Raw genomic sequence first — 24,433 nt, forward strand, 5'->3', positions numbered from 1 at the left:
TTTAAGTTTGCTAAAGCTGCCAAAAGGCAGATACTCTGAACTGGATCCGCTTTTAACAATGGAAATTGATTAGTTTACAGGCTTACAGTTTTGAGGCTGAGAAAAATGTCCAAATCAAGGCATCATCAGGTGACGCTTTCTTCCTGAAGACTGGCTGCCGGTGATCCTTGGCTCCTCTGCCACATGGAAGACAAAATGGCAGCATCCACTGGTCTCTCCCTTCTCTTCCAGGTTTCCTTGCTTCCACCTTCTTGCTTCTGTGGCTCTCTCCAATTTTGTCTGAATTTCATCCTCTTAAGGACTCCAGTAAGAGGATTAAGATCCACCATAATCATGAGGTGGGTCACGTCTCAACTTAAGATCTTACTCAACAAACATCCTTCTTAGAATGGGTCCATACCTACAAGAATGGATTAGCTTTAAGAACATTATTTTCTGGGGTACATATAGTTTCAAACAAAAACAATGTGTAGGTGCTTCTCATGTGCATTTTTAGCCAGTCCCGTTTCTTCTTTTTTTATCATGCTCTCATATTCAGATGGACAGAATGTCTCTTATTCTTAGATCTCTTATTTTGCCATTTTTATACTACCAAAAAAGGCCATTAAAATCATTTAAATTTACCAGTATATTTTATTTAGTACTTTCTTTACCATTATTTTTTTTCTTTCTGCAGTCAGTCATATTCTTATTGTAACCCATCCTGTATTGGCTTTTCTTACCAATAGTTATTGGTGATAAATTCATAATCTTATGTTCTCCCAAATTTCAACATTTTGCCCTTATTTTGAGCAATTGTTTGGATAGTCATAAGGTCTAGTTATTTTCATTCAAGGATTTTAGATTTTTATTCCATTAGCTTCTGACATTTCTTGCTGCAAATATGAAAAGTTTTTTTAGTTCAATATTTTTGTTTGTGTGTTTCTTCTTTATTCTTGATATGCTATAATTTAATTAAAATGCTTATCACTGTGTATTTGTTATTGATTGCCCTCTCTGTTTCTTGGAACATACTTTCACTCTGTGAAACAATGTATTATTTTTCCTCCTCTGGCACAATATTCAGCTATTATTTACCATGTATTTTTTCTTTATGAATCCATCCATTCCATCCCTCTAGAACTCTTTTTAGATTAGAATAGGATTCTTTGAATGTATTAACTGTTCTTCAAATGTGTATTTATCATTATGTGACCCTAGGATGTGTTGTAGTTCTCACTGATATCATCCCATTTATTAATGTGTCTTTCAGCTGGAGCAGTTTATTATGCATCACATATACTGATTTTTAGATTTCAATAGCTACATTTTTTAGTTCCCAGGTTTTTATTGATTCTTTTCTGCATGCCTGTTATTGTCTATAGTTACTTTTTAATCTTAATGAATGCTCTGAATTATTTATTTGTTTGACTATTTTAAAATATTTATTTTAAAGTTTTAGCAACTCTTGCATTAGAGTGTTTTAAGTACAGTTAATTCATAGTCTGGATATTGAATTTGAAACTAATTTTTTTAGCATTAGATTTTATCTATAGTTTGGGATTTTTGTTTGAAGGCTTATTTTGAGGGAAAACATGATTTTTGATGCAGTTGTAGGTGGCAGTAGTAATACAACTATTTTCAACCCTCTCTTTGTGTTTTGCAGTAGCCTAACTACAAATCAATCAGTCAACATTCAGTCAGTCAACGTGAAAGCCCATCATGCTTCATACACATGTCCTAGAGTCATGGGCTACAGAAGTGAAAACACAGATAGTCTCTGTCATTTGAATGGGGGAGGCAGACAATGCATAACAAACCTAGGAAAGGATTAATTCCTGTAGACTCTGAAGATATCACATATTATGTAGATGTGGGAGACTCATAGGTCATTTCTCATTCCAACAGGCAGTTTCTTTTAGTCCTGGTTTTTATGTTATATTTAGTGACTCCTATCTCCTTAGGTCTTTTGGCTCCCAGATCTACCAATAGGTTGGGTTTGACAGTGGTTTGTTTTTCATCTATCTTCATCTTGGAAAAACTTTCCCTTCTCTAATATATGCAATATTAGTTTATTTTTTCTCCAAAGGTGCCCATAAGCTTTAACTGGTTTCAGTCCTTAATCTATTTGGAAATTATTTGTGATATTATGTTAGGAGTTAGGCATCTATCTATTTGATCTTCCAAATAGTAATCCCATGATTTGAAATATGTGTGAATGCATCTGTGTTTATTCAATGTATAGGAAATACCATGTGTTTGTGTATGTGTGTTTACAGACATTGTTAATTGTTACAGTTTTGATCTCAACAGGTTTAATCAACAAATGGTATGAAGACAACTGACAAAAGCAAAGTTATTAAACTATTTCACATCTTACTGTGAAATGCAAATTAAAATAATACTGAGATACTTTTTACTATCTCTCAGTCTCTGCTGGAGTGAATATAAATGTGTCTGTACTATCTGCAGGGTAATTCAGTAATGTGTATCAAAAGCCTTAACAATATGTATAAACAATGAATCCAAAATTCAATTACTAGAAATTTTTCCTAAGGAAATAATTAAGCATATGGTCAAAATTTTAGCATAATTAGCCACAAGACTCTTTGTTTCACTGTTGTTTGTAGTACTGAACAATTTGAGTCAACCAAATTTGTCAACAACCAAGAATTGATTTAAATTTAGTAATACTCATATTATGGAAAGCTACTAGGCCATTAAAATATCATGAAGAGATGATTATACCATGTAAAATATCACATAAGATATAAACCCAAAATATGATGTAAGAGATGATTATTTCATTTAAAATATAATGTATAATATATGCATAAAATGTGTTTACAGTTTTTATGCAAAAAATACAATTTAAATAAGTATGTGATTAAAAGAAATAGACTATTGTATTAGTTACCACAGTTGGGTTTTGCAATTTGGGGAAACAAAAAGGGGTTGCTAATGATAGCAAGAAATGCTATCAGCTATGCTGTTCTCTCAGGGGATTCTCATGTATCTCTCAGAGAGCTGCTGGAGAGAATACAGTACCATAAGGAGAAAAAAGGAAGGCTATGGGGGGCAGAAGTACAGGAGAGAAAGATGAGATGGGGAAGGGGGAGTAGAAAGAGGAGGTTTAAGATGTCCTCTATTGTATTCTCCCCTCTACAGACATGTTAAGAAAAGCTATAGGAAGGCTGACATCATTCACACAAGGGTTTTTGTGTGTTGGATTGCTATTGCTTTCACTAGAACACTGGACTCAGCTTGATTCGGAGGTGTCCAGTTTTTGTTTTATATTAAAATATTTAATAAAATAAATACTACAGTGTTTAACGTAATGTGTGATTGAAGTCTACTAGTTCTGTCTTACACTATTTTCTTGTCTTTTATTAAGACGCAGCTAACAAGCTATATAATCCCCACCCACCCCATTTTACCTGTGTCCTCTTCTATAAAATGGGATGTATTGACCTACTTCACTTGATGTAGTATCAGTGCAAACTGGAACAGCTGGCAAGTATCAAAAGCCTTAAATTCATGCTACTTGGTATTACGATTATTTTAATGGATCTTTATGGAAAGGTACAGGTTTATATTTCTATTATTACCCCCAGTATCTTACTGTTTTATCTAACTTTGCATTTAATAATGTGTAATGATAGATATACTCGATCAATTTTTCTTGATTCCCCTTATTATTCATATTTGGTTTTAATTAATTTGAATTTTTTAATTATTATTTTTTTAATTCCAAGAAAAATCCTTTGAGTTGATTGTGCATGTTCGTATTAGGCATGGGTTTTATATTTGCAAAAAGTTAAAATTTTCTGGTTTATGCACAAAAGGAATAACTGACATGTCCATAGCATTTCTGCATCTTAGATGGCACTTTACATCCATTTTTTCAAACTCATTCAAACCTCACACAAACCCCTGTGATAGATGTTATTAAATCTGGAATTTACAGATGAGAAAACCAAGGTATACAGAGGTTCAAGGTCACAGTTTGTTTAAGGTTGCAGAGCTGGAAAATGGCAGAGTTGAGATTTGAAGTCAGGCAATTTGGCTGCCTGTCTGTGCTTTTATTTAATATGCTAAGTTAGTTTCCCATTTTCATGACCCTGACTTACTATCTCAGTGAATTTGTTTGTTTCTTTTCAGATAATACTCATTTCTTAGTACTGTATATGTATTTCAGTATCCATTTAGTTTGTATTATGGCTACCAGAGCTTCTTTCAGTTACTTTATTTTCTAGATGACTATTTCTGCAACATAGATTAGAAAATGATTATTTTGACACTTAACTTCGTACTAGATACTGAATACATTTATTAAGCCTAAGTGCTTATATATAGGTGGGTGTATATATATATATATTTTTTTTTTTCTAGCATATAACCATATCATGGTTAATTTATTGATCAGTTTTTCATAAAATGAATATATAATAAACTTAATGTTATTTATAACTATGCTTCTTTTTTATCTACTTGATGAAGCAATTTTTGAATAATATTAAAGGTTAATCCTGATTTTGATAATTTAGTTTTTTACTAGCTTAATAGGGATTTTATTGGTTTTCTTTTCCCACTTTTAACATAAAATATACTACTGAATACTGATTTGGAGAAGACAGCTAACAACAACAAACCTTCATTTTGTTGTTGTCACCTTGCATTTTATATTCACTTATTTTTTTTGAATTTTATCTTTTTTGTGATATTCTTCTTAAATGTTAAGTATAACTATGTCTTCGTAGGTGACTTCTTTTTTTTGTAAACCTTCTATATTATTTTAAAAGTTAAGGTGAGTATAAATAAATTAAATTGGGGAATACCTGACCACAATGAATAAATAATTTTCATATTTTTAATTTAAATACTATATATGTTTTTAGAATGAAAAAATCTTTCAGTGTCCCCCACTTATCTTGCAAAATTACAATTAAAATTAACAGCACTGAAAGATATATCTGAATGTGGATAATAGGGGAAATGTTAGGTTATATATATGGTAATATAATATATATTTTTTTAATCCATGAAACTACACTATTCAAGCAGTGAACCCTAAGTTAAACCATGGACTATAGTTAATAGTACAATTACAAAAATGTGCTTCCATCAATTGTAACAGATTTACCACACCATTGTAGAGGGGTATATGGGAATCGTGTATTTAATGTATGATTATTCCATAATCCCATAAATTCTCTAATTAAAAAAACAAGTAACAAAAAAAAAAGACTTAATGATTGCACACTGTGCATTATCTTACAGTGGTTAATAGATTTTTAAAAGCAAATATTTGGAGTTGAAAACTGTTAAGGGCAATTTGCTGATCATAAATAGAACCTTAAAATGGCACATCAAAGTTTGGAGAGTGTAGTTATAGGTAAAAAACAGTTACAGAAAAATCACCAAAATGTACAACAAACTGATTAAATGTGAAATAGAACTGGGTGGTCAATATGTTTCAAATAATTAGCAATCTACCAAATTAGGTTGTTTTCCTCTGGCATGTATAATATCACTAAGGTCATTTATAGTAATCAAAGTAAAGTTAAAATAAACCTCAGTATGATGATATATGAATCCTATGGTCAGCCTATTTTTCTTCTGTTTGCAGGAAAAAAGTGCACAAGGCAAAATGCTAGTTTATCCAACACGGTCAAGGATTGTAGATGCAGATTGTAGATGAAGGGATAAACTGTCATCGATCATGAAATAGTACTTAATGTTTTCTTTGACAGTATCAAAGAGAACATACAAAGCAACATGGAACATAAAGTACTGAGACTGAATTATATCCGGGTCATCTGGAAGAAAGTCTATAGAGGAGAAAATTGAATTAGACACTGGAGTCAGAAGAGAGAGAGGGGGAAGGAGTAGAAGGTCTGGGTATGTGGCTGGCCTTTGGGTTTCACGAAACTTCCTAGGATCCTTCCAATAAATGTCCCATGTTTTGCTGAGGCTAGAGGAAGTGTATTTTTATTACTTGTAACCAAACAATCTGATTTTCCGCACAGACCCAGCAAAGAATCCCCAAGATTTCTAAAAGATAACTACGTTTCTCTTACTTTAAAGTTTTTTTGTTTTGTTTTGTTTTGTTTTGTTTTTTGGTGTCCATCATAGCTATGACGTTAGGGTTATTCTGCAGGAAATTATTTTATTGTGATTACTTTGACGATTCTTTTTTTTTCCCTCTGGTATTCTACAGTTTCTTTATAATACATCTAGGTGAGTACTTCTTTTCTCTTGCCCACTGAGGATTCATTGGGATATTTTCATTCATAAAGATTTCTTTTCAGCTATTACATTTCCCCCATTCTTTCTAGGTTTACATTTTACATCCTTTCATAAATATACCATAATTTCTATCTTGCATTCATGAGCTTTTTCACTTTGTTGCATTCTGGATAATTTCTCCAGATCTTCTAATTCTCTTATTTCTCTTCTTATGTGTTGAATCTGCTACACAATATTCACTGAGTCTAAAACTTTCTTTTTTAGTTTGAACAGTTGTATGTTTCTTTGACATATGTGCCTTATTCAAAGTTGACAGTCTCTTGTTAACTAGTCATATGTCTAATACTCTTTTATTTTTAAAGTATATTAAATATCATTTAGCAGAATATATTTCTGCTGACTCTAGCTCACGGCGATGTTTCCTCTTGGGTCTTGAAGTTGTGTGTGTGTGTGTGTTAAATTTTAGCTCATTTCCATTGGCATTTCGCTTATTAAAATTCAAAGAAAGACTAGGTCAAAATTCTTCCCTTCTTTACAAGATTTATTTTTCTTCCTTCAGGTGCAATGGGTCACCACAATTTTGTGCTTGGCTTTCTTTCCCCCTCTACCCAAATCCAGGCCTGGAGCAGGTGATTTTGAGATGTTTCATTCTGATGGGAGACTTCTAATTCGAACAGCCACTCTATATAAACCTGATGCCTCTGTCTTCTGTTCTTCTATACATGTTAAAACCTGGCTTTAGCTTTATGATTATCTGATGTCACCAAGGCTATTCACAGCCTAAGTGTTACTTATCTCTCAGATTCACTTATTGTTTCCAGCCACTGAGGAATTTGTATAGATAGCTATAGATATGGATAGGGAAATAGATATGGATATTGTCAAAAGAAACAAATCCTAAAATCAATAGCTGCAGGTTTATTGAAAGAGAAACTGCTCAAGCAGGGAGATCTCAAACTGGGGAAGTTGGAGTGAGGGTCTCAAAATGATGGGTTACAGTGGCTTATTAGGGCAATTAGGGAATTTTTAAGTGGGAAATTACAGTGATTGGTTGACATTCGAGTTCTTCATTGCATAGGAGGGTCTGACATAGGGAAAATATGTACTTTGGTTAGTATAGTATACTTATCCATTTCTGATAGGCTATCTCTATCAAACTGACAACATTTTAACACTAAAGTTTACTCAAATTATAACTTTATTAGAAATGCTATGCTTTCTTGAAATATCCATCCATGGTCAATTCTTATCTTGTGAAAAGTCCCTGCCATTGTTCACAAGGGGGTTTCTCATGCCAACTACCAATGTAGGTGACCATTTTATTTTATTTAACAATATAGATATTGAGACTCTTTTCTACTTTATGGGAATGCTATATATTCTCTACTGGAAATATTTATTTGGGTACCTAGTTACCAATATTTCCAGAAACAAAATGTGAAGAGATAATTGTTTCCCCATTGAATAGTCTCTGAATCTTTGTCAAAAATCAATTATTCATCTCTCTCTAAGCCAACTCTGAAAATAAACTCACTGCCCTTCCCCCTCTATGTCTCTATGTCTTCATGCTAGCACTACACTGTTTTGATCACTGTAGATTTGCAGTAAGTTTCAAAATTTGGAAGTGTGATTCCTCCAACTTTGTTCTTTCTTTTCAAGATTGTTTTGTCCATTTGGGACCCCTTGTAATTCCATATGAATTTGAGGATCAGTTTTTCCATTTCTGCAGAAAAAGGGTTATTGGAATTCTGATAGAGATTGCTTTGAATCTGTAGGTAGTTTTGCCATCTTAATAATGTTAAGTCTTCCCATCCATGGACACAAATGCCTTTCTATTTATTTAGGTTTCTTCAATTTCTTTCAGCACTGTTTTGTAGTTTTCAGTGTAAAAGTCTTCCATTACCTTGGTTAAATTTATTCTAGGGTAATTTATTCTTTTGGATGTGATTGCAAATGGAATTGATTTCTTAATTTCCTTTTCAGATAGTTCATTGCTCATGTATATAAATACAATAGCATGTAAACTTTATCTCATTAGTATTGAGTTAAGATTTATATTAAATTCATTCCAGTGAGGTATAGAAATGTAACTCCTATCTATTTGCTTTTCTTCCTTTTTTTTGATATTCCATATTACATATTATTTCATTGATAATGAAAACCCATGTAGTAGTTAATACAAATCAGCCTTTGGGGCAGAAAGTATGGTTGAAAAGAATGGGTAATAAATCTGAAGGGGCACAGGAAAGACACCCAACCCACCGGTAGTAGTTACCATGCTGGAGGTACACACTGTGTGTAAGACACTAAAGATCAATGAGTCCATCTCAGGAGTTGGAAATTAAGTTAGCTCTCCTGAGTATCTGCTGCTTGGAAGATAGGTATGAGTTCTAAAAGCAAAGAGTAAAGGAGTGGACTATATATGGAAAGAGAACAAAAGGAAAAGTCACAGAGAAAAAATGAAGATACCATATTATTTATTGTAGCTCTTTCTGGGTAATTAGAGCAGAGCAATTAGCAACAGCATTTACCATAAACCATCATTACTATTTTTGTTTATTGCTAAATCATTAATGATGAAATAGGTTGGATGTTGGCTTTTCAGTAATCTACCACATCCCATCTATCATGTGACTGGTATTTTCAAAGCTTGAGCTTCAGCAAATGGAATCATTTAGGGAACACACACACTGTATTCCCCTCCCTATTATAAAATGGCTTATTTGTAAGTCAACATGTGTAAAAAGAAGGAAAGAAAGAGCAGGGCAGGATTCACTGGGACAGAAATTAAAGGCTGTGATCAGAGATGGAGGTAGGGGTGGGGAAACAATTTATCACCCTGGGCCTTTGCAGCAGAGTCACACTTGTTATGGGATTTTTGTTCGACCTCTTTCACCGTATTTATGAGGTGACCCATTTCCCGAACAGGATGGATGGCCCATTGTCACGACTGCTGAGCCCACAAAACAACACCGATCCTACATCTGTAAAATGAATGCAGCAATCACAGATTTTCCAGATTCCCTTTCAAGAGATAAATGAGAGAGAGAAAAAATTATTTATGTGCACCAGGGTACTTGACTTAGCAGGAGTACACCAGGAGCTGCCTCATCTGTTGAGGCAAAGGTATGAAGATGTGGGTCTGTGTGGGCAAAGACTTTGCTTTATATGCAGCTGCTGTTCAAAGCCTGTGAAGATTCTGCATTCTGCCAGATTTAATAAACCCTCCTGTCTAGTGTTTGTGGTCAGATGCAAAACAGCAGTGACTTTGCTGATTTGCTTAGAGGCTATTTTCTGTCGTCTTCTCTCAGCTGCTAGAGTCTCCATTGGCAATGAGCCAAATACTCAGCATAAATTTCTTTGTAGGACAAAACAGTTACAAAAGGCCTTGCCTGTTAACACAATAACTGTGATTAGCCCCTTAAGGAAGCAAACTGGGATGGTTGTATGTTTTTGCTAAGGGACGTCAGCTGAGAGCACTGAAAGAATTCCTGGATAGTGTCCTGAGGATAGTTTTTCTAAATTTATTTTTGTATGTATTTGCTCATATTCAAACATTCTTATCTAACCAGACATTTAGAATACCTTTAAATTCATACTTTTTACCATTGGAAAGAACTGTGTGTTTCTCCCTCCCACCACTCAAAGGCAAGAGTTGCAGCTTATATTAATTTTGAATGACACAGTTTCTTTCTTCTGGCAAACAAATTCAAACCAAAGAGAATACGTAATGCACAAAGTGACAGTCCATCATCACATACCTCCCCGCACTTCCCTGACCTTTATCCAGAGAGGACCACTATTAGCATTTTGTTGTGAGTAGAGACAGATCTGGAAGACCCCTAAGTTTTATTTCCTTCCCCCTATGGTACTGGGTTAAGCCCAGCAGATCTCAGCCCCCAGCGAAGTGTATGTTAAACATGAGCTCCATGAGCTCCAGAAATTCCCTCTTTCTGGCAAGACCAGTTGCTCCACTAGGAAGCTTTTGTTGTTTGACTAGATGTTCCATGCAACCCCTTCCAACTTCCCTACAAATTTATAGAGACATATGGAGCTTCTATCAAGAGGCATCAATGCTGAGACTAAATACAACTCTCAGTGGGATTCTCTGCCTATTAGTCTCCCCAGGAAAGCTTGCTCTTCCTTTATGTTGTATGACCCTGTGTATGTGTCTATATGACAGATGCCTCTTCATCAAACCTTTTTCCTAAGTTTATGTGCTTGGATATATATATGTTTACATAGGGATACACACACACACACACCTAAAATTTTATGTTATTTTGGTTTTAGTTTTTCACACATGGAACAGACATTATAAGTATGTGTGTATGTGTGTGTGTGTATTTCCACCATTCATGTATTGGACTATCCTTTCATATTATTCACAGTGGCCAGTACATTTGCCATGTATACATAAATACATAGAACAGTCAAGAATATTATAATATTCTAATATATAATATTATACATAACAATATATAATATTTTAGTATATATATATATAATAGTCAAGAATATTAATTCAATCTCAAACACACATACATACATGAGATATGTTTTTGAATTTGGGTGTGAATTCATTTTCTTGGCTATTTCCTAATTGGTTGCTAATGAAGTGAAGTGAACATCTTAATATAGCTTACTGAATATATTATTACTTCTAGTGGCTATTTCTTAGTAAGGTTTGTTATCAGTGGAAATAATATGGCTAGCAAATTGTCCCAGTACACTTTATTTACTAGAGCATTCTTTTTCCCATGGAATTGAACTAACAGCTTTATCATGCATTGTGCCCTCTGCAGCCACCCTTCTCTACTCTATGTTCAGTACTATTTATCCATTCCTGTGCCAGTGACTGCAAAAATGTTATTATTACTCCAGCTCATAGTCTCTTTTTGCAGTGGTGATACTGTCCCATTCCATTGTTCTTGATTATTACAGCATGTGTAGAGTTCCATATACAGCATATGTTTAGCCATTCAAGTTTCTTACATATTTGATTGGGATTTTGACTGCTAATATTTTTCATTATAGTTGTATAGGTTTCCTCATTAATGTATTATATAGTTATTGTTAACTTACTTTTATCTAAATTAAATATTTCATTGTAAATATATTTTTGTAATTTCTTTTACATTTGCAAGTTGGTCATTTTCAGTGTATGCATCACATAGATGTGTCTTTAACGAGGATTCACATATCTAGTTCTAATAATTTGCATTTTCTATAAAAGTAATCATTTTCTCTGTAAGTAATAGCATTTTTTCTACCTGTCTGATATTTATCGTTTCTTTCCCTCTCTCTTTTTCATTCTTTATTGCATTGGAATGGCTACCTAATACTAAAATAGTAGTGGCAATAGCAGTCATCCCTGCTTTTTCCTCACTTTAATAGGAATGTGTCTACTAGTTCATTATTATGTATGAGGCTTGCTGGAAGTTTTTTATAAGAAATGCCTTTTTTAAACTGAAGATAAAAAGAAAAACATATAGCAATGCTTGGTGCTACCTAGCTCTCCAGTTATTTTCTGACTAATGAGTATAAATGTGTTTACATTTATATTTCTAATGATTTTGAACATCTCTCCCTATGGTTTTTAGTTATTTTGATTTCTTCACCTGCGAATTTCCTGTCCATGTCACTTATCCAGTTTTGTATTGGGTTTTCTGTCTTTTGCTTATTGATTTGTAGGATTTCTGAGATGGTAGGGTCTCATCCACTTTAGACCTATAAATCCCTCACCCACTCTATCATCTGTTTCTGCATTTTGTCCAGAAATACTTAATCTTGATGCAATAAAGCCATTTCTTTCTTACCTCATCCCTCTCCGCCCCCAATTTTCACTCTGCACTATCCCCAGCCCCCACTCACATTGATATCTTCTATAAAATTTATGATTTTACTTTTACATTTAGGTTTTTAATCCATTAGGGATTTTTCCTAACCCCATGTATTAAAAAAAAAAGGTAGTTTTCTTATGATTCATTTTGCTACCACATTTATCATATACCAAGTGCCCATATACTCAGATTTTCTATTAGTCTATTTATGTGTTCTACTGCTTTTACTGTTGTGACTTTCTACTATAATACTACCTTTTATCCCCATGAAATTTGCTTTTCTTTTACCAAGTGTTTTAGTTTTCTAAGGCTGATGAAACACAATATACCAGAAATGTGTTGGCTTTTACAATGGGGATTTAACAACTTAGAATTTTACAGCTGTAAAAATGTCCAATTATGGCATCAACAGGACGATACCTTCTCCCCAAAGACCAGCTACCTGTGATTCTCAGCTCCTCTGCCACACAGCCAGATATGTGGCATTGCCTGCCCATCTCTCCCGGGTTTCATTGCTTCCAGCTTCTGGCTTCAGCGGCTTCTTCTGTTTCTGTGTCTTTCTTTCTGAGCTTTTCTGGCTTTTCTCTTTCAGCTTCTCTGGGGCTCTTTTCTGTGCCTTATTTCTGTCTTTTATCCACTTATAAAGGACTCTGTAAGAGAATTAAGACCCACCTTGAATGAGGTGGGCCACATCTCAATTTAAGGTCCTACTCACCAGAAGATCCTACTTACAATGGGTCCACAATAAGTTTACACCCATAGGAAAGGATTAGCTAATCTTTTCTGAGCATGATCTTTTCTGGGGTGCATACAACTTCAAACTATCACACCAAGAGACTTAGATATTTGTGGACTTTAATTCCTTCAAAAACTATCAAGACAAAGTTCAGCATGTTCTCAATTTTTTTTTCATCTAGGAAAAAAAATGCTAACATTGATTAACTTTAAATTGAATTTATAGAAAAATTTTGGGACACAATGTCTTCACAATATTGACTCAATTCAAAAGCATAGATTTTATTAACTGCTGTTGTATTTCGGATGATTATATTTATGTTCATAAGTGAAATAGGCCTAAGGTTGTCTTTTCTTATATTGTCCTTATGCAATTTAATTTTCAAGTTTTACTAGTTCTCAAGGTGAGCACAGATCAGAATTACCTGGTAGGCTTCTTAAAACCTAAATTGTTTACCCTATTCCTAGAACCTTCATTCCAGTAGGTCTGGAAGCAAATTTTTCAGGCCAACCCCCAAACTCCAAGAATAGACTTAAACACACAAATTATTATTCCACAGTTTCTAAAGGTCAGATGTCTAGGCATAGCTGAAATTAAGGTGTTGGCTGGGCTGGGGATTCTCTTCTAAGCTCATCGGGTTGTTGTGGCTCACTTCTTTGAAATTCCCATTTTCTTGTTGAGTGTTGTGCCAGTTTGGATGTATTATGTCCCTCAAAATGACCATGTTCTTTAATGCAATCTTGTGGGGCAGATGTATTAGTGTTGATTAGATTGGAATCTTTGGATTATGTTGTTTCCATGGAGATGTGACCCACCCAACTGTGGGTAATACCTTTGATATGATTATTTCCACAGATTATTTCCATTCAGCGTGGGTCTTGATTTAATCACTGGAGTCCCATAAAAGAGCTCACAAATGGAAGGACTTTAGAGGAGCTGTGAGTGAACTTTTGGAGAATGCTACAGCTGAGAGATACATTTTGAAGACAGCCATTGAAAGCAGACTTTTGCTGATGCTTTGAAGATACTAGCCCAGAGTTTGCTCCAGAGAAGCTAAGAGAGGACAAAACACCCCAAGAGCAACATTTTGAAGAATGCACAGGAGCTGAGAGAGGAGCTGGAACACAACTTAGGATCAGCTGACACCAGTCATGTGCCTTCCCAGCTAACAGAGGTTTTCCGGATGCCACTGGCCTTCCTTCGCTGAAGGTATACTTGTGTTGATGCCTTAATTTGGACAAATAACCCCCTTTATACAAGCCAATCCATTTCTGGTATTTTGTATAACCGCAGCATTAGCAAACTGGAACAAATGTCATCCAAAGGCTACTCACAGCTCCTAGAGGCCATGTGCCCTCTCAGACAGCATAGCTGATTGCCATGTGATGGCCAGCAGGAGAATTTCTCTCATGCTTTGAGTCTCTTCCTTTATTAAGGGTCCAGTGCTTTTCAGGGCTCATCTGATGAATTCATACTCATGCAACATAATCTTCCTTTTGATTTACACAAAGTCAACTGACTTGGGGTCTTACTTTCCTCTTCAAAATCCCATTCCCTTAGTATGTAACGTGTTTGAGGGAGTGGTAGCCCATCAGATTCTCAAGTCCTACTCACACTTAAGGGGAGGGGATTATACAAGCTCTACCTTTCAGTTTATCTTGGGACATATCTATGTGGCCCTTACATCATGCTAGTTCTAATTTAACTGACCACATGTGCCCAGCTGGGTTTTAGAAATGTTAGTAATCAGTAACTGCTATGTGCTTTCCTTTTTCCTGCTTCTGTATTAGAGTTATCCTATCTCAGTTTCACCAGTGTAAGTTTTGATATGAGGGAAGTAGAAAACAGACCAGTGATCCATAACAAGAGGAACCAAACTCAAAGAACTGTACTTAAGGAGCCTTATTCACACCTACATTTGATTTAGAGGAGATCCTGCTCCCTTGAAATGATTCTCTGTGGCTTTTGGCTCTACCCTGTAAGTCATCCACTCTTATTATTATCTCAATAAAAAATGGCTAGCACAGCTGAGTAGGTTTCTCAGACTAATACCTGCCCCTGGTAGATTGGGGGGCCCTCTTTTCATTTTGTCCTGTCTCTGTTCTTTTTAATCCAAGTCCTCTAAAATATTTGTTGGCTTCTTTTGTGCCAAATTGTAACTCATTCCATTAAACAAAACCACACTCACAAATCTAGAGATAATCTTTCCTATACCTTGGGGTCCTTGTGAGACTGATGTGAGACACTACACTTAATATTCTTAGAAGCTCTCTTTTATAGCTAAGACCATCTATAAGGCATACCCTAAATATTCTTAGAAATATTCTGAGGTCTTAATAAAAAATTGATAACCAGAACCTTGACTTTATCTTTACCCTGAAAATATACTTTGTTGCCCTGGATTTGAATTTTGTCCTAAGGCTAATTCTCACTTTGAGAACATTTTGAAGTTAAAAACACTACCCTGGGCCTTCTATATTCTTTCCAAAGTCTTCTCAAAAAACCTCCACTTTAGTTTCTATCTCTCTTCTGGTATCTCTCTTCTCATAGATAGCTAGATAAAGCCCACTAACCCGTTCTGTATTTCACCTAAAAATTTTCCATCAACATCCATAAGATATGTGATACCTTCTATATTTATCATGTAACCACAGGCATGACAACTGTATTGCCAGACTCTCACTACATGAGCATGGTCCTTGTTTTTCTCCAGCCTCCAGTAACATCATCCTATGTCCTCCAAGCCCCTAACAGACTCTGTACAGGGTTTCCTTGAGCTTCTTGTAGCTTCCATTCTTCAACTTGTTCCAAAGTCAGTGTGTTACATGATGTTTTGTTGTTATAACAGCATACCATTTCCAGGTACCAAATTCTGTCCCTTTTATCTGTTGTTGTATAATAAACTAACCCCACATTAGTGCTTTAAAACAACAACTCTCATGTTATCCCTCACAATTCCATGAGTCAGGAATTGGGGCAGATCTTGGAAGGCCAATTCTTCTGCATCATGTGGCTTTAACCAGTTGTATGAACCTGGTAGTTGGTCTGGTGTGGAATGTCCAAGAAGGTTTCACTAATAATTCTGACATGTTGGTGGGGATGGCTGGAACACTGGGCTTGACTGGGGCCCTCTACCTTTCTATTTATCTTGGGACATTTCTATGTGGCCCTTATATCAGGTCAGTGTTCCTTCATGGTGGTTTAGGGCTTGGATAGACTAAGGTGGAAGCTGCTAGTTCGCCTAAAGCCTAGGCCTGGTTTTGTGTCATGTCTGCAATACTCTTGTTCAAAGTAGTTACAGGTCAGTACAAATTCAAGGGGAGGAAAAATAAACCACATCTCTTGATGAAGGAGTTTCAAAGAACTGGTAACTGTTACAGATCGAATCATATCCCCCATAAAGACAGATGCAAGTCCTGATCCCTGGTCTGGTGAGTGTGAGATGTCTTGTAAATAGGATCTTCAAAGATCCTGTTAGATGAGGCCAATGTGAATGAGATGGGCCTTAATCCAATATGATTGGAGAATTTATAGGCAGAGGAAAATTGTTCACAGGAGTTGCAGAGGAGACAGCCCTGTGATGGAGACAGAGAGAGAGTAATGGGTTGATGGCAAGCCAGCACCAGAACAAAACAGACTTTGGAGAAACCATGGCCTGATGATACCTTGATTTTTAACTTCTAGTGATACAATGTATTCCTGTTATTTAAACCAAACATCTGTGGTATTTGTTATAACAGTCCTGGCCAACTAAGACAGTAACCCTTTTTAATCTACCACAGTTGCTGAAAATCAGTCTAAGGTCTGATGAGAAGAGTTACAAACTGTGGTACCAATTAAGTGCTCAATCCTGCGAAGATCTCTTACACTAAAGCATGGAAGAAGTTGTGATTCTATGAAATGAGATGGAGATATTTGGGCCGACATGGATACAGCTGAAAAGCATAAGTCTCCAAATTTCTCTGCAAACTCCTTGCCTGCAGAAGCAGCATTTCCCCTCAGCCATACTTTCATCTGGTGCATTTGTTTGTTACTTAATGGTTTCTCTTCCTTTCTGCCACTTATATCCCCAAAACAATATGACAAGAATACCCCTAGTAGCTGTTTAAAGTTTCAGATGAAAGTATGGCCAAAATGAATGATCCCTCTGTCCTAATAAAGATTGAAAAAATTTTATTTATGTGTTCCCAGTTTGGGGGGCAGATATTTTCCCTAGAGATAAAAGGAAATATAAGATGTTGAGCAGTAAAAGGGTTTGTCTTAGTTTGCAAGAGCTGTGTAACAAAATATCTCAGAAGAGTTGGCTTACACTACAGCACTTTATTGTCAAACAGTTTCTGAATCTAGAAGTTCAAAGTGTTAGCATGACTATGTTTCCTCTGGTCTGTACAGTTCTAACTGGGATGTGCAGGTAATCCATGGCACCACTCAATCTCTGCCTCCGTCACACACTTGCCTTCTGTCTGTCTGTCTCCTACTACCACTACTCATTGTGTCCAGACTTCCTCTGCTTATAAGGCACAAGTCATGCCCTTATTCAGTTTGGCCTGCATCTTAACTGAAATCATCTTCAGAGATCCTGTTCCCAAATGGGCCATATTAGCAGAACTGGGGGTTAGAAGAATATGGACATAGCTTTTCTGGGAACACAATTCAACCCACAACAGGCATAAACTGTAAAGGATGCCTGTGGTCTGCCCCTCTCTATAAACTACCTGGCTTTCTTCCTGCAGATCACTGCCTGGACAGCTCCTTTGCATAAATAGGCCAGTGGGTGCTCTCGTCTTCCATCGTCTGGTTGGCTTCTGTCCATGGGAAGTCATGTCTGGAGATGGAAGGGGAGAAGAGAATGAGGACTTACTATCCTGGCTTCCTTCCTTCAAGTTCATTCTGTTCTGGTGGTTTCTCTTGTCCAAAGACTTCTTGAAAGGCTGCTTCCTCTGTGTAATTCTCCTTTCAAAGTTCTATTAACCACTCACTCCTCTCAATCTTTTGACTGATAGCAGTTGTGCTACTCCTAGCTCCAGGAAACTGAAGTACCTTTGTTTTTCCCTTCACTTGCACTTCTATAAATGGTCCCTTTGTAAGTTAATCCTCCTCAAATACCTTAAATGAAGTGCACCGTTTTTCTTCTGATGATAACTGTTGATCTGGAAGATTCAACATTCCATTGTGTTTGATGATGTGGCTGTTTCATCTCTTGACTATAAACATTTTATAGGCAGTAATCTTACCCTTATATCCTTAGCATTGAGTTGGCATTTAATAAATGATAATTGAATAAGTGAAAGGAGGAATACACGAAGAAAATCATTCCTCCAAACACATTTAGGGTCAGTGTTAGAGAGAAAATTGAAATGGAGATGACAAGCTCATCATCCTGGGCACTGCAACCACTTGATATCATTGCTGGCTGTTGTTATCATCATCCAAACAAGGTCACAAATCTTTTCCTATATATTCCTTCTCTTTGTATCTCTAGTCTTACTGGAGAATCCCTACATTATCTGAATTCAGGAGCTTACATAACAAGTCAAATCTCACACAGGAGTAAGAGACAAACCTGAGGGCCAAATCTGGATTATTTGGACTCTAAAATCTGTAAAAATTCTATCACTTAAAAATCCCACATAGAAGACTTATCAGAACATAATTTTTCTTACTCTTTGGAATAATATGGAGTTAAGCAGTGGCATGCAAAGCCCTTCTGATCTAGTAGCTGTCAGATATAATTGTTTCTCAAATCTTTGGAAACTAGAGGATGTGTTGTTCACCAAAGGCAAAGAGACTCACCTGAGGACAGGAAACAAGCCCATTCCTTTGGGGAGGTTGAGGCATATGCAGGGTTAACTTTCTTCAATAAAAATATTTCTAGAAATTTAGATGGCAGGGAACCTAGACTCTTGTGCATACCGATGCTAGAAAATTGGCATGCTAGAGTAGTCCATACATTTGTACTTCCAGGACATTTGCCCAAAGAAATCTCCATTTAAGGGGCCTAAAATTTCCTGGGCTGCTGGCATTGAGCAAAGCTGACTGTGAATGGTGGTTATAAGAGAAGACTTCATACCCTTTGGATAGCATTCACGGAATTCCTACTGTTAACAACAGGCTGTGAGAGTGTAATTAAGCACCATACAAAATATTTTAGGAGTGCTTCCTCATTTCTCTCTCTTTTTTTTTTTTTGACATTGTTCTTATGGAGTAAATCATGTTCCCTAGAAAGACATGCTCAAGTCTGAACCCCCAATCCTGTGAATGGGAGCTCATTTTTAAATAGGATTGTTGAATATTTTATTAGTTAAGATGAGCTCAAACTGGATTAGAATGGGCCTTCATCTGATATGACTGATGCCCTTATAAGAAGAGGAGATCTGAGCATAGTCAGCAGAAGACAGATGGGGAGAGGGATGTCCATGTGGCAGAGGCAGAAGTTGAGTTATGGATGGCCAGCAAGCCACCACCAGATCAGTACAGATTTCAGAGAAAGCATGGTCCTGCCAACACCTTTATTTGGGACTTCTAGCATCCCAAACTGTTAAGACAATTAGTTTCTTTTGTTTAAGCCAACCAGCCTGTAGTACTTTGTTAAGCAACCCAGGCCAAATAAGAAAATTGTCTTCATGGGAATACAGTAAGGAAAGAACCAGTCTAAACTAGGAACGTTTAGGTTGGTTCAGAGGGCTACCCAGAACCCAAGTTATTTGTATCAATATTTGAACTATTCTGGATTTAAAAATCAGAGCAAATACATAGTCCCTGAAATAATAGCACAAATATAATGATTTTTATTTGAGGTATGCCACATTTTTTCCCAAATATCATAAAGTATACTTTGTGTTGCCTTTGCTTCAGAGGATGCAACAAGAAGAATAAACGGTTTTGAGATGGTAGTACATTTATAACACACTTTTCTATGCTTGAATAGGCAAATCAGAAGAAAAAAATCCAGAGAAAGTCAGAGAGAACTGAATGGACATAGGTGAGAGAGATAAGTAGAAGAGAGTAATACCAAGAGAAAAGAAAAGGCCTCTGCTTTCCAGGTGAGATAAATTCAAGGGGAAGATCTGCTAGACTCAGATGCCATTATATAAAGAGCAATGCTAGTCACCTTTTTAAATATCTCACAGACTAAAGGATAAATGTCAATGGAGCAGTAAAAGCAGAACTTTCAGGGTCAGGGATTCCTAGTGTGAATTCCGATAGCAAGTTGACTGTGAGGATACAGCCAGCCAGACTTTCCTTGCTCTCTCATTCTCTGTTTACTCCTGATGGCCGATCTAGAGAAACTCATCTCCTTCCTCCTTTCTCTCCTGTTTGATGTGGTTTTGCTGCTTACAAGAAATTTTAAGCAATTTCAGGTATGGCTCTGATTAAGATAACCTGACCCTGGAATGGTAAAGTCCACAAAAACCGTAAGAAAATATGACCCCCCATTGGGAGTCTAATGGAACCTGCACATTAGGGTATTCAGGTCCCCAAAGAAAGACCCAGACACAGGCAGTGGACCTCATAGCCAATGATAAAAAGCCAACTTGTATGGAGCATGGGGCATTGAATGTATTAACTATAATTAAATTAATTTGGAAAACTAGGCTCTTCTTTATACCTTCAGTTCTCCAACCAGAATGGCTCTTTGTGGAAAGGAGGAGACTGGGGGTGGGGAGAGGTACAGGGAGATGATGAGGCAGAGGCAGCCTGGGTGAGCTGGGGACTCACTGGTTGAGAAGTGGGAAATAGGAGGCAGCTAGTGTAGATGCTTCTGAGATATGTAAGACTACAGAAAATCATGCACATAGTATCAGACTGTATCTGTGAAAGTGTATAGAAGATCATCAGAAAAGGGCAGTCACCTTGGGGAAAGAGGAGGAAATCAGAAATGGGTTTTGGTTGTTTGTTTTAATAATAGAGAATATAAATGAAAGTGCATTTAGAGTTAGAAAGATGAGAAAAGATGTTGACTGGCGTGTTGGGAGAGACAGGGTGGGAACCAGATAATCCAATCATCTTAATAATATTTAGATTTCAAGTCTCTTTGGTGGAGATGCTCTGAAGGTGGATAATCTTTGTCTTTTTAAAAATAGATTTTTATTGGATTCAGTTTTCAAAGAGGTCATTTTCTGCCCTTGTTTTCATCTCCATAATAACCTGTAGTCACGAATAAAAGGGAAAAGATCTGATGTGTCCCTGTATAATTAAAATGGCATTTAAAGAATGTTTAAATCACACCTGTAGTGCAGTGGAATCTTAATTGTTCATGGAATTTGATTGTAGAACACAGACTAATGATAATACATACATATACTATGTGCCAATTTGAATGTATTATGGCCCCAAAATACCATTACCTTTGATGCAATCTTGTGTGGGTAGACATCTTAGTGTTGATTAGATTGTAACTCTTTGAGTGTTTCCATGGAGATGCGACCCACCCAACTGTAGGTGATAACTCTGATTAGATAATTTCCATGGAGGTAGGGCCCTGCCTATTCAGTGTGGGTCTTGATTGGTTTACTGGAGCACTATATAAGCTCAGACAGAAGGCACAAGCTTGCTACAGCCAAGAGGGACACTTTGAAGAAAGCACAGGAGCTGAGAGAGGAGCTGCAGCTTACAGAGACATTTTGGAGATGGCCTTTAAAAGCATATTTTTGCTCCGGAGAAGCTAAGAGAGGACAAATGCCCCAAGAGCAATCAAGCGTGACATTTTTGAGGAGCTGCAGCCTAGAGAGGAATGTCCTGGGAGAAAGCCATTCTGAAACCAGAACTGTGGAGCAGATGCCAGCCACATGCCTTCCCAACTAACAGAGGTTTTCCAGACACCATTGGCTATCCTCCAATGAAGGTACCCGATTGCTGATGTGTTACCTTGGACACTTTATGGCCTTAAGACTGTAACTGTGTAACCAAATAAACCCCCTTTATAAAAGCCGATCCATCTCTGGTATTTTGCTTAACAGCAGCATTAGCAAACTGGAACACACTACATGGTAAAAAGTGAAAGTGTTTTTGCCATATTTTAAAAGAAATTTTAAAAAAAACCATCTTGTAACTTGTTTTGACAATAATCTGCTTTTAGCCTTATCTGCAATAATCATTTCAGTTACCTGATGCAAAACATATTTAAAGTAATGAGCATACAGTGTTTTAATTTGCATTTGCAAATAAAATTAATCAGTGGGAATAGCTGGCAGGAGAAAGTGTGCGTGTATAATTATTTCAGTGACTGCCCACTCTTTCAAGTTTATGAGAATACCTTATAGTAGGGGTTAGAAACTAATCATTTTACAGAGAAAGAGACTAAATGCTTAAATGCAGGAAATGGTCATAATGATAATAGGAACTACAAAGTTATTGAATCCTACTAAGTGTCCATAAATTATTTATATTCCACACCATACCCAAATGAGGGAGACATTACTGTCCTCATTTGGAGATGAAGACACTGAAGTTCAGTGGGGTGAAGAAATTTGCCAAAGGTCACATATTAAGTACCAGAACTGGGATTCAAACCCCAGTTGTTTGACTCTAAAATCTAACCTCTTTCTATTACAGGAAGAAAACCTTCAATTATCAACTTATGTTTCCCTAGCCAAAAAAGTTTTCATTTTCTACTGTTTTATATTTAATTTGGAGGGTGGGAGATAAGATTGCCAGTGAAAAATGGTATTTTATTTCAAACAATAAGTGAATATTGATAATATCACTGATCTACATGGATACTAGAAGTGGTTGTTTCAGCTTCAATAGAACACATAGAAAATACTACACATGGAATTATGTATAAGAACTTGAAATTAAATATTAATATAATAATAAAGATGATGTTCTTCAGCTTCTAGAGTTGGTTCTCTCTAGTTATCAGTCCAATGGAAGGAAATGTAAATCTTTATGCCTCAAGAAGTGAGTAAAGCTCCAAGAAAATGTAGAAAGTATTGTCAGGAGTAGAGGAATGTTCTCATGAATATGCGTCCCAAGGGAGAGCAAAGGAAGGAGACATGTTTCACGACTACCATACTCAGTAAAATAATTTACTTTAGTTATTTTTATTTATTACAATAATGGATAAACAATATAAAAAATGATTCCAAATCCAAGTTTTTAACATATCCTGTAAAATCATTCATTATGTGGTTTTTACTTGCCTGACAGTTCCTTTCACCAAACCTTACCAAAACAATGTAGTTTCCAGAGGTTCCCAAAGACAAACATTTTCCCAAGTTTATCCAATATTGACTTGACTCAACACCTCTGTGAATTACTGTTCTCTGTTTGAAAAGTCTTTCCCTGACCTCATCTGTAGAACCACTAGGCTTTCTTTAAAATTTGCTTTTATCTGGAAGCTTTGTAACTGACATCTCAGTCTCCACAAAAAGCTCTATCTCTGATTTTCAATTATGCCTTATGCAAAAGCTGTCATAACTGTAATATATTCTGCAGTTTTTGGTTTATTTGTTGTCTGCCCTACAGTTTTCCAACTTCTTTAGAATGGAGGTTATATTTCTCATATTTGATTCTCTAGTATTCATCACAATATATGGCACATATTAGGAGAATGAGAATTCTTACATTAAATATAAAATGAATAAATAAAAACAGATCACATTTTCCTTTTGTTTATTTAATTTTTGTCCCAGTTCTATGACCATACAAAATTTCTATAGTTATAACTAGATGCATTCATTTATTTTCATTTTCCTATGTAACATTAACATTCCTGTATCCATTCCAAATTCTGGTAAGGCACATCAACTTGATGGACAGCTAGGAAGCTATAACAAATGAGGAGGAAAGCAACAGGCTACCACAGACTGCCAAACTTGGGACTACAGGAACTTATGGGGTTGCTACCTCTTTGCTCTGCACATCTAGAAATCATCAACATTTCCAAGAAAAGATGTGGACAATATGTGACTCTTATTGCTAATATCTTTTTGCCTAGAACCTGGGGATATATATGCACACTTTCATTGTACTTAGGATGATAGCCTCTGATGATTAGGACTATTTGAAAAGGAATGAAAAAGAAACAGAAAGAAACTTTGATCACTGCATCACATAAGCGAAGAGGAAATTCCCTTGTTTAATTTCTTCATACTCACTAACAGACCCTAAATAATTTGTCAGAAATGCACCTGTTTATTTCATTAGGTTACAGTCATCATCTTATCCACAGCTGTCATAATGCTGAGTCAGCATTGTAGAAATTCAAAGAAAGTTTTTTTTTTATTTTTTAAATTTATTTTCAAATTTATGTAGTAGGCAGTATGGTCTCCCAAGGATGCCAAGTCATAATGCCCAGAAGCTGACTCTATTATCTTACATGGACAAAGGAACTTTGTGGATGTGACTAAATTAAGGATCTTGAGATGGGAGATTATCCTGGATTATCTCTGTGGGCCAATGAAATCCTGAGTTCATATAAGAGAGAGGCAGAAGGGTCAGAGATAAAAGCATATGTGAAGACAGAAGCAGAGTGTCAGTGTAATGTGTCATAGATTTGAGGATGCTACATGCTGGCTCTGAGAAGCAAGGAAGAGGTCACAAGTCAAGGGATGCAGGTGGCCTCAAGAAGCTGGAAAAAGCAAGGGAATGGGTTTTCTCCTAGAACCTCCAGCAGGAAGGC

This window comes from Choloepus didactylus, chromosome 15 (genome assembly GCF_015220235.1).
Source record: "Choloepus didactylus isolate mChoDid1 chromosome 15, mChoDid1.pri, whole genome shotgun sequence".
Taxonomy (NCBI): Eukaryota; Metazoa; Chordata; class Mammalia; order Pilosa; family Megalonychidae; genus Choloepus; species Choloepus didactylus.